The sequence below is a fragment of the Bison bison genome, unplaced genomic scaffold, assembly GCF_000754665.1.
Source record: "Bison bison bison isolate TAMUID 2011002044 unplaced genomic scaffold, Bison_UMD1.0 scf7180017864456, whole genome shotgun sequence".
Classification (NCBI taxonomy): domain Eukaryota; kingdom Metazoa; phylum Chordata; class Mammalia; order Artiodactyla; family Bovidae; genus Bison; species Bison bison.
Genome location: NW_011495018.1, coordinates 29,345,330 through 29,345,717, shown reverse-complemented (window position 1 = coordinate 29,345,717; position 388 = coordinate 29,345,330).

The following is a 388-nucleotide window of genomic DNA, read 5'->3' as shown; positions in this document are numbered from 1 at the left end:
CCCTGTGCCCCTGCTGTAATATCTACGAGGGAGACCGGCTCCTCTTGGGGCCTGCAAGCTTTTGTTAGCGTTATGTGAGCCGCTAGTGACAAGGGCCCTGAAACCCAACTCGACCACACTCATAAAAGGGGTCACTGTCTCTTTAATTAAAGTTCCCTGTTTGGAGGTTAAAGACAAACCCGTTTGATGGTGCAGGTGTGTGGAGGGGGGTGCAGAGGGGGCTGGAGGGAAATGGAATTCTATCCTTGGAGGGGAGCAGGGAGGGGCCTCACGAGGGCCAGACTGGCTGACCATGGAAGGTCTGATGGGGGGGGCCTGGAGGTTCCCAGTGCGGTGACGGTCACAAGGGGAGAAACTAGGCTGGAACGGGAGGGAGGGGGCCAGGGGA